Source organism: Leptidea sinapis, chromosome 33, assembly GCF_905404315.1.
Source record: "Leptidea sinapis chromosome 33, ilLepSina1.1, whole genome shotgun sequence".
Lineage (NCBI taxonomy): Eukaryota > Metazoa > Arthropoda > Insecta > Lepidoptera > Pieridae > Leptidea > Leptidea sinapis.
Window position 1 is genome coordinate 2,050,361 of NC_066297.1, and position 14,330 is coordinate 2,064,690.

Below are 14,330 nucleotides of genomic sequence, written 5' to 3' on the forward strand. Positions count from 1 at the left end.
CTTGAGAAGGTAATGAAGCCCCTTAACAACACCATGTTCAATAACCAAGAATGGTCCCACCAACAAGAATCAGCGCCGGGTCATAAAGCTCGGTCATTTATTTCTAAATGTTATTTGCCATAGAATTTTTTTGTTTTCTTTGTTTCAGTATTTATGGCAAGACTAGGCCTCGCGTCTACTGTAGTGTATGTAGATGTCTTTAAAGATCTTCACATTTCGTTATTAGCAAAACTGCCTATTTTGATAGCGCGGTTAAAGCTGTACACTCCCGAGCCAATTGGATTGTGATTTATATTTAGAAACCTATTAACACGACAAAGAAGTTAATTTATTTCCGATGATTTGTTCTGCAAGGGTAAATATGGTAAATGTGTTTTTTTGTTTGATCGCACGATTATTCGCTAAAAATTAAAAGAAACTTGGTAGGTATATAAAATGTGACGTAATTGGTGAAGTGAGAACAAAAATCAGTCAAGAGCGTGTCGGATACGAAGTGTTGTTATAAGCTCCGTATTACTTTTTTTAAGGAAAAAGAAGGACAAACGAGCGTACGGGTCACCTGGTGTTAAGTTTTCCGCCTTTGTACGTGCTTTTTTTGAAGATACCCATATCGTATTGTATCGGAAACACCGCCCAAGGAAGCTCATTCCAGAGCTTTGTAGTACGTGGAAGAAAGCTCTTTGAAAACCGCACTGTGGAGGACCGCCACATATCCAGATGGTGAGGATGATAGCATAGATGAAACAGCTCTTCGGAACACTCCCCGTGAGAGATGCGGTAGAAGACACACAATGATTACTATGTCCCTTTTAAATATTTTGTAAAAGAAACAGATCAGGGCGCAGTAAAATTAAGAAAAAATCTAAATTCAAAATTCGCCATCGTGTTTTATATTATTATTGTTATATATACAATATTACTTTGCTAAGGCTATAATTAAAAAATTAAATTTTTTAACCAAAATTTATGAACGATACGGGCCTCGAAACCGCGACCTCTCGGGTTCCGTCCGAGCGCTCTTTCCAACTGTGCCAACCTTTCGAATACGCATGGATCGTTTATTGTGGTATATCTTGTTCAACTCTCAGGTTGTGGCTGCATCTACAGCATCTAGTTGATAACCTGCTCAACCCCGGACTCCGAGAAGTCGCGGATTCGAATTTATTTTAATTAATCGCAGAAATGAGGGATATCATTTTAAAATAAGAAATTGCCTTGGCTATTATTTTCAGATATAATAATTCTAAAACAGAATACCTTCCTTCGCGCTAACGCGGACCAGACAAGTACGTTATGAACAACTGCAGCTCCGGCTAAAACTCGTGAGTAAAAACTTAAGAATCAGAGTTTTGATCTCGGCTATTTCCAAGGAGAAAAGAGTCGCGAACGTTTGTCTGGAAAAATGGCCTCAAATATTTCCTCTTAATATGATATATAATAAAATAATATAATTAGCTAACTAATAAAATATACGGACGAAGTGTAAGTGAAGACATTGGGTACGGAAACCTGAGTCGCTCAATGCATTTAAAAACTAAATAAAAACTTTATCTTGGAATAAGTCTATCGGTGAAAATGTATAGAATAACTATTATAATATAATAAACATTATTTTTAGTGCAAATAACAAGGAACTCGCTTTAGTATTTCACTAAAATATTTAACAAAAATACATGGCTGTAAATAAACTACGTAATGTCAAATTATTGAGTTACAAAAACAAATGAAAAAAATATGGACTCTGAACCTATTTTTTAAAACGAACTTAAAAAAAAATTGACATTTAATAATATATTCAACATATAATATTATGATTTACGACATTCATTACTTAAAATCATTAATCTCTCTCCCTGGTAATAATAACATGCAAGAATTGTCAAGAATAGTTTTAGTGTCTGTATGTTTTTTATTATTTTATGTATAAATAATTGATATCATCAATGTGACTATATATTATAATCAATATTAAATGATTTTTTTATAAAATCAATGACACAGTATCTACCTAATTTCAATGCAGTTTTACTACTTTATAGCTTTTACTACATGAACTCATGAATGAATCGTAATTTAGGCATAAATCACGTACGTAAAAAATCATATCTGATGAATTAACTGTAATTTTCTATACAAATACGAACCAATTAGCCAATTAGATTTATTTCTTTTTCGCTTGCGATACTTGCATTTACTATCCTTCTTTGACGTGTAATCGTAATGTAGTGTACTATTGCAATGTTTAATTATTCATGTGTGCGTTAGTGTATCATTGTCAAACACCGAATGTTGTCTACTTAACCTATCTCTACTTTTAAATATCATTGCTAGGAACGGCGCGGCGGTATAATTTTTGTGTCATGTGGGATATAGTATGAAAGGGCTTCATTAATTTTAATTATTTTCATTATGAGTTTTCGATTTATGACGAATTATTGATTTTATATTTCGAATATGAATATAAAACCTTTGAAGATTTTCATTACGTAACACAAACTTGACTAAAATTAAACAAAAACAAACATATACCTAAGTCTAGAAAAAGAATTGAATATAAATGGCTGAATTGTAACGCAGGATTTTTATCACATTTGAACTAAAAGAAAAGGTTCCGATGCCTGTCTTCCAGTTACATCACTAGATTGTTTCATTTAAGGCGAAATGGCAACAGGGGTCCCAAGATGTGTTGCCAGCCTTTTGGAGTATCGTAGTATAGTAGTTCAACGGTATTTATACTTCGTTTTCACAACCTTCTTTTAAATTTGGTTGATTGTAGTTTTTTGACTATCTTGTCACCTATGAGTCAATGAAGTCACCAATGGGAGGCTCCCTTTCACAGGAAGCTGGCTAGATTATGGGAACCACAGCGGCACCTATTTATGCCGTGAAGCAGAATGTGTAAACATTACCGTGTTTCGGACTGAAGGGCGCCGCAGATAGTGAAATTACTGGACAAATGAGACTTAACATCTTATGTCTCAAGGTGACTAGCGTAATTGTAGTGCCGCTCAGAATTTTTGGGTTTTTCAAGAATCCTCAGCGGTACTGCATTGTAATGGGTAGGGCGTATCAATTACCATCCGCTGCACGTCCTGCTCGTCTCGTCCATTATTTTCATAAAAAAAAAGAAATACTTAGGTATCATTGAAAAGATGTGGTTATTTGTGGCCACTTTTATCAGTTACACAACACCAAAGCGACCGTATTTGTTGAGAAAACAAAAAAGCTTCAATATTAGGTACGAATACCAAATAAATTTAAAAATCTCTAACTACATAGAGATTTTATTATTAGATTAAAACTGATACACTTTTGATATAACACCCATTTTGTAGCGTCCAAATCCTATTTTTGGGATACTAGCCATAGATCGAACAAAGGGAAGAATGCGGATCATTACGGGACGTCTAGCAGACTTGGAACATGTCAACAAATATTCAAATTTCTAATTCATAAAAAGCAAAAGCTTAAACAATAAATATGTAATAAAATCGTAATAAACAACAAACATCCAGACATTATGTCTAGTATACCAAAAAATTCAAATTATTAAAATATAAAAAAAATATAAAAAATAACCAAATTTATACAATCTCATTAATTAATCTAATTCTAGTTACGATTATTGTAATTTTTGGAATCGGTGTCCTACGGCCGCGACCCGCTCTCGCCTCTCGCCTCCTCACGACTCAAGCACATCTCACCTATAACTATGTATGTAGTTACAATCTTGGATGACACCGACTCCAAAAATTACAATAATCGTAACTAGAATTAAATGAATTAATTAGATTGTATAAAAACGCAATTATTTTTGTACATTTTAGTACATATTATAACTATCTATTGTTTTGAAATTGTGTTTTTGAAGTTGGTTGTTTTATTTGTTATTTTTTTTTAGTGAATTAGAAGTACACTCACCAACAATTTGTCTAAATATGTGTAGATATACTAAATTTTTCAATGCAGCAATGAAAAATCTAAAAATAAATGTAAATTTATCATCCACATACGTATAGCAAATTTAAGACTTTTATGGTTTTCTCATGGATGCCATTGTCAGATCTGGACCAAATGGGAACACACGGGAAGCACCAGCTTTTAAATAAAAAAGAATTATCTAAATTGGTTCACCCAGTCAAAAGTTTTGAGGTAACAAACATAAAAAAAATCAGTCGATTTGAGAACCTCCTCCTTTTTTGAATTCGGTTAAAAAGATGTGGTTATTTGTGGCTACTTTTATCAGTTACACTACACCAAAGAGACCGTATTGCAATGAATGTTGTTGAGAGAACAAAAAACCTTTAATATTAGGTACGGATACCCAATAAATTTAAAAATCTCTTACTACGTATAGATTTAATAATTAGATTAAAACTTTTGATATAACACCCATTTTGTAGCGTCCAAATCCTATTTTTGGGATACTAGCCATAAATCGAAAACAGGGAAGAAAGCGGATCATTACGGGACCTCTAGCAGACTTGGAACATGTGAACAAATATTCGAATTTCTAATTCATAAAAAACTAAAAGCTTAAATAATAATTATGTAATAAATTCGTAATAAAGAAAAAACACCCAGACATTATATCTGGTATCCCAAATCATGGGTTTTGGGATACCGACGTGTCAAAAGATGTTTTATTCTCAGAACTCCATCAGTTTTAATCAAATTATTAAAATAAAGTACTTTATATCTATAAATATGAGAAAAATTTGCGTTGATCTTTTTGTTATTTATCTAGCGTGCATGACGGCTTGAGAGAACGTTATAACGATTTCCGTGACGAAAAACTGGTCGATCTTACTGCCAAAAGTGTGCTGAAAGATCGTCCATGGAGTCATGATGTACATGGAACCACCAAGCAATGTAAACACTTAACCAAAAATCTTGTATTTTTACTACAATATGTTTACATGAAAGTATCACCCCTCTGAGATAGCGGAAAGACTTCAATATTATTATTCGTCAAGGCCAGTCAATTTAGACTTCAATATTTATCAATTACCTTAAAAAAAGGCGGAAACATTATAATTAAACATTGGACACGAACCTTATATTTCAAATTCAATTAAAGTACAACATAGTTTAGTGTGACAAATTTATAATAGTATGTTCGTGAGATTGGTTATAATAATATACTCTAGATACCCAAATAAAACTCCTGAAAATATTAAAATTTCATATATCACGGAAATAACTGTAACTGTCTTTTGATGAATTTTATCAAACGGGTATGTTTAGCTTCATCATCATTATCATCAGCTGGAAGACGTCCACTGCTGGACAAACGCCTCCCCTAAAGATTTCCACGACGATCCTGCGATGCCCTCATCCAAAGTATTACGGCAATCTTGACCAGATCGTCGGTCCATTATCTTGCGGTCTTCCAACACCGCGTCTTATTATACTTCTTCTTTTTAGCTTCAATTAAGTTTAAATATTGTAAATTTGAAAGGGCAGTTTAGAAACACACACTCATAATTTTGGATGGACGGAAGGACAGCCGAATAAGTAATAGGATATTGCTGCTTTTGGTTACTAGTGGCTACCACCGTAAATAAAGACTGCCGCCGATATTTTTGCAACATCGAATTAATCATCTGAGCGTGGCTGGACTCATCAACGCTTTTCCGAGAAAAACCTGTATGACCGGTTTAAGCTATCATCGACATAACAATTGAGTTTTGGAGGTCATTGGTGTGTAGAAGGAATAGTGTTAGAAATAATACATAGCTTTGGGGGACCCCAACGTTCTTGGGCTTCGGGTTCGAGCAATTATCGCCGAAAATGACTTGTATTCTGCACCCTGTGAGGAGAATGATGCAGTCATTCAAGCAAAGGAGAACCTTGCCGTAACCATGCCGTCAACATTTTAGGGATGGCTTTAATGTGCCTGAAACTACGGTTTTTGAGCATAGTAGAAATGCATCCTGCCTGCTTGAGATCTAAACGTCAAAGTTAAACATTCGCTCTACAGTTTTCTACATGAATTCTACTCCAAGAACAGAACTCTCTGTTGTCTTTCCATTCAGTTAAAAGTCAAGATTGATTGAAATAGAGGACCCGGAAGATCTGCTTATCTTTTGCCGTATATATATATGCAAGACAGGGTGTTATTCTCAGAGATGACTGGATGAATTGAGTTGGTTAACCTTTATGTATGTAACCCTAAAAATTACAGTGTTATATATTGTACGATGGTATGGAACCTTCGTGTCCAACTGCTTTTTAACATGATTTTATGAAAGAAGAGAACAAATGGGCATACATGCAGACTACTAGATGTTATTTGATCACCACGGTCCACACTCTCTTGTGGCACTAGATAATTCACAATAACGTTGCCGAGCTTCTAAAGCGTAAAATCTTATATGAAGTCGATTTCCACATAGGACTCGGCGAGTGAGAAACCGGGGGCAAATTTGTTATAATATTTATGTTCATATGTATCATATATATCATGTTAACGAATTTGCTAGAAACTGCGACAATCACAATATTAACAGGAAAAACAAACATAAACTTCTTATATCTACAACACGGTTAGGTCGAGTTACTAAGTCTTTTATGTGGCGATATATTAGATTTTAAAACAAAATCCCAGGAAATGTTCAAAGCAAATGTATTACGAATTTTAAAAAAAATGTAAAAAACGTTTGTGTGGCAAAGGTTGCTATAATATAAATGGTCTTCTTAATGATACACACATATATACACATTGGGAATGGAGTGACCGTCCTTAGGATATTAATTAATAAGTTTAATTGTACGATATTATTTTGAAACCATAATTTTTATGAAAAAAAAAGCAGCTCGCTTAATTTATTGCGCCCTTTCGTGCAGGTCTGAGGCACACTTTTTCGAATGGGTGGTAATTTGACTTTCAGTAAGTGATATCACATCCTATTTTGAATAAAATATTTGAATGAGAATATCTTTTGCCGTATGGACAGGGTATTATTCACAGGGACGGCTGATTGAAGTGAGTCGGTTACCCTTTAGGTATGTAATCCCAACAACAACACAAGTGTAGGTTCCTACTATTTCGCCCCCGACGCTGTTTTTTTATGAAAATAAGGGACGACACGGCAGGACGTTCAGATTGATTGAATTGCTACGCCCTGCCCATTAAAATTGCGGTGCCGCTGGGGATTATTGAAAAACCCAAAAATTCTGAGCGTCACTACAGCTACGCTTGTCACCTTGAGACATAAGATGTTAAGTCTCATTTGCCCAGTAATTTCACTTGCTACGGCGCCCTTCAGACCGAAACACAATAACGCTTACACATTTCTGCTTCAAGGCGCCGTTGTAATAATAATCTAGTTGGCATCCTGTGCAAAGGAGCCTCCCACTGGTATTAGTTATTACTAATTATTGTTTTATAGTGGTCATGATGAAAATACGCACTCAGAATAGTAATTATGATTTTTTATCTGTGACGAGTTTGCCTTAGCAATCACAATTAAACTCAAACAATTAAAACACAAGAATATTAATTATCATAATTATTATTGTTGTGCATACGTTAAACTGGATTCTGACCAGCTTTGCTGTTTGCTAAGTCAATACGATTTCATTAGAAATGTCGTACTCAAATAAGAATCTAGTTTACAATTCTTGCTAATTCGTGGTTCCACGTGACAATTAAAATTTATAACTTGTTAAACAATTCACACTTTTTGCGCTGATAAAGAATAGGATTATAACGTTCTGAATTGAGACGGACAGATGGCCGGTGGGACAGAAAGTCCTCGAATGGCGACCACGTACAGGAAGACGTAGTGTTGGTAGGCCCCCCACAAGATTGACCGACGATCTGGTCAAGATCGCCGGAATACGTTGGATGAAGGCAGCGCAGGATTGATCGTCGTGGAGATCTTTGAGGGGCCTTTGTCCAGCAGTGGACGTCTTCCGTCTGATGATGATTTCCGGTTGATTCTGAGTTGGGACCACTTTGTGACGTATAGAAAATATATTCCGCAATTTTGTTTCTGTTTATTTTTTTAATTTTTAAGTTTTTTGTATTTACATGTTGGTAAATATGTTACAAATAAACATTTTTGAAGTGAATACTTAAATGACTTTCTTAATGATGCAACAGATTGGGTATGGAGCCGCCGCGGCCGCCCTCAGGCTATTAAATTATAAGTTTTATTGTCCAATATTACTTTGTAAACATATTTTGGATGAAAAAAAGCCCGCTGAGAGCTTAGTTGCGCCCATTCTCCTCAGATCTTTAAGAACTTTAAGTTATTATGTAAATCTTTTATTTAGCAATTTTTATTACAATCTTTAATTGTAACCGAAGAAATGCTGATTATTTTGGTTAAATTATGAAATAATTAATCCAAAACATGTATTTCTCAAGAATATTAATAAAATATGTTACATACATAGATATCACATTTTTAAAACATTTAATGGAATAAAAAAAAAGTTCTCGCAACAATCAATTAAATTAAAAAAGGGGGTAAGTATTGGATATAAAAGGGGGTAATATATTTTAACAGCCAATTTAATAAAGGAAAAAAGTTTGAAGTGATTGAAGTAAAACTTTATAATAACTAGCTCAACCGACAGACGTTGTCCTGTAGATAATAAAAAAGATACTGTTTTATACGAATTTGCCAATAATATTTCAAAACATCAAGAATTATTTCGTAAAAAATGCTTCCTGTTGTTATAATGAAATTGTTTCACAGCGGAACTGTCAAACCGTGCGTCACTAAATTCTCTCATAGAAAATATGTCCATACAAAACAAATATTGAAAATAAAAATAATTATGGGTCCCAAATCGAAATAAAAACTATCCTATCTCTCAAGTTGGACCAAACTGCACTCCATGAATCCATAATCCCCATTAAAATTCGTTCATTAGTTTAGGAATCCATCGTGGACAAACAACGTGTCATGTAATTTATATATATTAAGATTAACTTTAGGGATAATTAACAGACACATTAAAATATTACATTAAATAATGCCTTGTTACCAAATAAGCACACACGTTTTACTGAGGATCTTTGTTAGATTTTTTTGCTATCTCAGAAACGCTATAACGATATATATAACTTCATCTTTGGAGCAAAGTTGGCAATTTCTCTACGTAAAATAAAAGAATGCCTTTATAATTAATAATATTATTTAATCAAGTGAGATTTTATATATTTTACAAAGAATGATATAATGTTATATTTTGAAAATAGTATTAATCAAAAAATAGATACTTAAACTTTTTACAGGTGAGGTCTATATCATGTTCTTGATTTTCTCTTTTATGCTTATTTATTGATGAAAGAGTAAAATGTTTCTGGGATGCCGCCATTTTATTTGACTGATTATTATTTTCATTTCATATTCTATTTATAATTCATTATCACCATTCGCACATTTTAAAATGTTTACTCATTAAATAAAATATATTAATATGTTATTGAATATTAACGAATATGGCTGTATCCTATCCTAATAATGGACGAGGAAACCAAAAACAAATTTACGAATGTCGCAAATGTCAGAATAACTCTGATAACTTTTATATGTATTACTTATTACAAAAGTAGTAATTAATAAGCAAATTACACACTTGGAGATTATCAAAAAATATTACTGAGCATATTGAAATGTTATTTTTAAAACCATAAAGTTATAACGGCTTAAAAATTTTTTTCAACTGACTTTTTTACTGAGCGTTACTTCCGCCAGAAAAATTTTCTAAGTCGACTTGGGGGTACCAAGTCGCGCCTAAAGAAGTTTTACTTCAAAAAATGTAGTAAACTTTCTTATACTAGCAAAAATATTCAGTATTATAAGTTCATTATAGCTTTAATTGAACAGAAGAAGAAGAAGAACATTGAATTTCAAAAATAATTTTGTGGGAAAGTTTGGCATAAATTTTGATACTCAGAATTCTTTCTTTTTATGTACTAAAAATAGCGTAATTATTTATTTTTATAATCTATACTAATATTATTAAGAGGAAAGATTTGATTGTTTGTTTGCATTGAATAGGCTCCGCAACTACTGAACCGATTTGAATAATTCTTTCACTGTTGGGAAGCTACATTATCCCCGAGTGTTATAGGCTATATTACATTTTCAAAAAACTAGGGACCCATACTAAAAGTCCAGTAATGTAACCCAAGGTGTAAAAATACGTACGCAGACGACGTCGCGGGGTATCAGCTATTCTTAATAAACTAGAAACATTACAACTAATATCTTTTTCTTCTTTTTTTAAATAAAAACCATTCTTCTACGATTGGAAATAAAGTAATTATTTCCTTACAATCAGTTTCTTGGCCGTACTGAAAAATCAACATTTCCGGGTTAAGCTTTTTTCCACTGAGGGTACGATTTATACTTGGTATTTGTTGTTTAGTATAGGATTTATTTTCTTTTAGGCAGTCTAATATTGATCGTAAAAAAGTATTTTAATGCAGCTCAGATTTTACGACGACATTCAGTAATTAAAGGTGAAAATTATTAAAAAAATCTAATGTGAAACCTCATTTTATTTTACATTAATTATGTTTTGTAATAAGCATACTAAGTATTGAAATAGTTAAAAAAGGCAACTTTATTCCTTAGAAGTGTTTTTGTCCATTGATAATTTTCATAATATAATAATGACAAAATATGGTGCAATTATTTAAAGGACATATTGAATAATTAATTACTTACATTTTTATGATATAATTTCTTGACAGATGATTGAAGTATTTTGCAATATCAGAGTCCTATAGATAGGGCCGCTAAACAGATACTAACCATTTCCCAAAACACCATTAAAGTTTTTATAAAATACATCTTAATGTCCTTGACTTTGACTCGAAACCAATAATGCCATTTTAATAAAAGGCTGCCTACAAACTATCTCTATAACAAGTCTAGCCATATTGTTACGACTTGTAAACTTCAATTTTTTTTAATTCAAATGTGGAAGTCATTTATTATGAAGTTCGATCACTTCCCACAATTTCAAATATTTCATTTAAATATTAATTTTATTTAAGTTGAAGAAAACAGAATAGCAGTGATTGCCTTCCACAAAGTTGACATAGAGGTGTCGGTCATATTAAGACACTTCAAAATATAGTTATCAATCGCATGTTCGTATATCCTACTATCGATAAAAATACCAAAGCATACTCTGTCGAAGACCATAAAAGATCGGGGCGACCACCATAAACCACTGCTTTTCAAACGTTCCCTCCTTTTTATGCACAACCATGATTTGCGCTATCTAGCAACCATTAAAAAACTATCTAAATGGCCGCGTGTGCAACCGCATCGTCGCTCGTGCAAAATAAAGAAAATTAAGGTTTAAGAGCGATCTAGTGTAAATAACTGTGTACTAAATTAGTTCAGCGCTGTGTGTGCCAGAAGATTTATGTTTGCTGAAACACTCTGGCTTAGTGACATTTCATTTGGCATATCTTCCAGTTTTGTAGCCTCTTTATTTATTAATATTTGAAACTAACAAGGTTTTTATAATCTTTGTTTTGTTGATGATCTAGGTATCCTAAAACTCATATAACATATGCAACAAACCTACAAGTATTCATATATCTTCAATGCTGTTAAAGTCAGAATTCACCAGAAAAGGGATAAAAAGAATTTAACGCAAGAAATGAAGATTCCCTCTAGACAAAATCATCAAGAAAAACCTGAAGCTTGGTACTTATTGTCGATATAGGTACAGAACATCTATATGAATCCCTATAGTTAAATACAGTGGCTCGAAAAAATTGGGTCTTTGATTTACAACATTAAATTGATTGCACTGCTTCTCAATGTTCATGTTCTCTTTTTTTTATTAAACTCAGCCTGTTTTGTTTATTTATTTTCTATATTTCATTTCAAATTTGTGAAGTTACTTGTTTAAGGTTCATTTTTTATATTATATATTACGACCTATGTTTTACAGTGTAATTTGATGTCAATAAAGTTTATTATTATTAAATGCTTGCATTTTGATACGCAGGTGAAAATTATTTAGTAGTTCTTGTAGCTTCACAATGAAGAGCACGACAATAAGTTAAAGCACGAACTATTCAATCTTGTATGAAAGTCAACGTTCAGGTCTTAAAAGAGCTGAAGATTGTCCCTCGTTTAGCCCGGTTCTAAACCCTTTGGACTACAAAGTCAGTATCAAAGAAAAGAAGTCTTCCTTTTTATGCTGATATTTAAATGAATAAATACATACAAGTTTTATGAAGATTACAATACTTCGTAAAAAAATATATACGACATATTATTTATACTTGAAAACCTTTATTTATCTTACATTGAAATTATTACAATTAAAGTTTGAAGTTATATTAAAACTTTGTTCAAGATGATGTCTCGATGATCCTCCTCCTCCCTGCGTCATAATCCTCAGTACTGAGGGTCGTGACCACCCCTCTGTATCACTTTCTCACGTATGATCGCTCTCCATCTATTCCTGTCTCTAGCGGTGTGAAAGGCATTGTGAACCGTAGAGTCGAGGGCGAAGCAGATCTGGTCGGACCATCGTGTTGGGCTGCGTCCTCGAGGCATCCATCTATTTTGCCGACCACAATGAGCCACTCAAGGTTTCCATCGTCCTTCCTTGCGATGTGACCGAAGTATTCTAAAACTCTGCGCAGATATTCGGAAGACAATCGCGAGGAAATCCTGAGTTAACGCAGAATGGAGAGATTAGATCGAAATGCTGTCCAAGGGATACGGAGCATCTTTCTCCAGCACCACATCTCAAAGGCGTCAATGCGTTTGTGGTCTGCAGCTTTCAGTGTCCAAGTCTCAGCGCCGTACGAAAATATCGAGAAGACTAGGGTCCGTACTAGTTTGGTCTTAGTTTTTACGGGTATGTTGCGATCTCTCCAGATTCTTCCAAGCTGAGACATAGCGCTCTTGCAATTCTCCATGCCAATTCTCCGGCTTAATTCACTCTCGCACGAACCATCGTTACTTATGTTGGAACCCAGGTAGATAAAGTTGTCCGCCATTTCTAGGCCCAACGTCATGGCCATGACTTTGGTCTTGGACCTGTTTATGGGAAGTCCCATCTCTCCACTAATCCGCTCTATACGTTCAAGAAGTGCAGCCATTTCTGTCTCATTTGCTGCAAGAAGAGCATTGTGATGCCTTCCTCCCAGTTCTCGCAGGTACGTCTCATAATGTGCTCTCCATAGGCGTTGAAGAGAATGGGCGACAAAATGCATCCCTGGCGCACTCCTTGATGAAACTTAAAGGGTTTCGAGGTTATTTTATCGACTCTTACAACTCCCTGGCTTGAGCCATACAGGGTGCGAAGCAAAGCGATGAGATGATTTGGTACACCAAGCTCTTGCAGAACCCTCCATAAGCAACTCCAATTGAAACAGTCGAAAGCCTTACTGTAGTCGACGAAGCACATTAGCACTGGCGTATCAAACTCGTATGCCTTCTCAATGAGCTGCCTGACATTGAGAATCTGCTCCCGAGTGCCCTTGCCCTTCACAAAACCAGCTTGCTCCTTTGGAATTTGCCAATCCAGATAGTAGTGGATGCGATTATTGAGAATATGAAGCAAAATTTTGCTGACAATCTTGATGATAGTAAAAGAATATAAAGATAAAATAACAGAAATCGACATGTCAAGTCAATCTCCTAAAATGGTATTATAAGTGTTGACTAGGTAAAGGGTATACTTACGTAGAATATGGAGCCGTGACCTAAGAGTCTCATAGGCATGTAAAGATTTGTACGTTGCGTTTACATAATAGGGGAGGACAGTTAGCTTATAGCCGCTTTCCATATTCTTTCTACAATCTAAGATTATCTAGAATGTAGATAAACTGTGTTCGAAAAATATAGGATAGATTGCCAGCATTGAGATAAATGCCTTTTTGAAAAAAAATTAAGAAAAAAACAACCGACTTAAAAAACCTAATCCAAAACAATAGACATGATATGCACTAAAAGTAAAAAATAATTGCGTATTTTTATAAAATCTAATGAATGTATCTATTTCTAGTTACAATTATTGTTATTTTTGGAATATATAAAATTACCTTGCCTCAAACTAGGCATAGCCTGTACGATGGGTACAAGACAACTATATATTAATTACAATATACTTACTTAAACATACATAAATACTTACTTATAAATATCCATGACTTGGAGACATACATTCATATTCATCATATAAATTGTTTTGCATCTACTGGGATTCGAACTCGGAACCTCTAGCTAAGTAGGCAGGGGCACTAACCACTGGGCTATAGGGGTCGTCAATAATGAATATAATATATAAAAAATCCAATGTTCATAAAATTTATTTTGTATCGT

General features: G+C 33.9%; 1 protein-coding gene across 3 annotated transcripts in view; it reads right to left on the reverse strand.

Moving 5' to 3' along the window:
- The window catches only part of LOC126974779 (facilitated trehalose transporter Tret1-like), a 38,942-nt gene that overhangs the window by 13,431 nt on the left and 11,181 nt on the right, over nt 1-14,330 (reverse strand). Inside the window, exon 1 of one of the 3 annotated variants that reach the window (XM_050822456.1) lies at nt 10,695-10,802. The exons of the other annotated variants lie outside the window; for them this stretch is intronic. The gene's annotated coding sequence lies outside the window, so the exon portion shown is untranslated. Of the gene's footprint in view, nt 1-10,694; nt 10,803-14,330 lie in introns of those variants that run through there. 3 annotated transcript variants of the gene reach the window in all.